This window comes from Callorhinus ursinus, unplaced genomic scaffold (genome assembly GCF_003265705.2).
Source record: "Callorhinus ursinus isolate GAN/ISIS: 27379988/994484 unplaced genomic scaffold, GSC_fseal_2.0 scaffold151, whole genome shotgun sequence".
Classification (NCBI taxonomy): Eukaryota; Metazoa; Chordata; class Mammalia; order Carnivora; family Otariidae; genus Callorhinus; species Callorhinus ursinus.
The window spans coordinates 133,483-133,768 of NW_027397213.1; positions in this window are offsets into that span (position 1 = coordinate 133,483).

Sequence of the window (286 nt, forward strand, 5' to 3'; positions counted from 1 at the left end):
TTTTCCCATTTTTAATTAAAAACCTGGATAACTAATGTTGATAACTGCCACTTAGGAAGCAAATAAAAATGATAAACACTCATCATTCCTGAAACAATTCTTTCTGGGACCATCAGGTCTTTTTCTAAGTACTGTTGTATTTAATTATGGGTCATTGTTAATCAATCCAGAAGTGGTTCTTCAAGCTGGTTGACTGTCAACAACAATTATATATTCTTAAAGAGGTAAGCATTCTCCTTTATTTTATGGCAGAATTTCAGTGGTGCATTTAAAATGTATAAGGTAG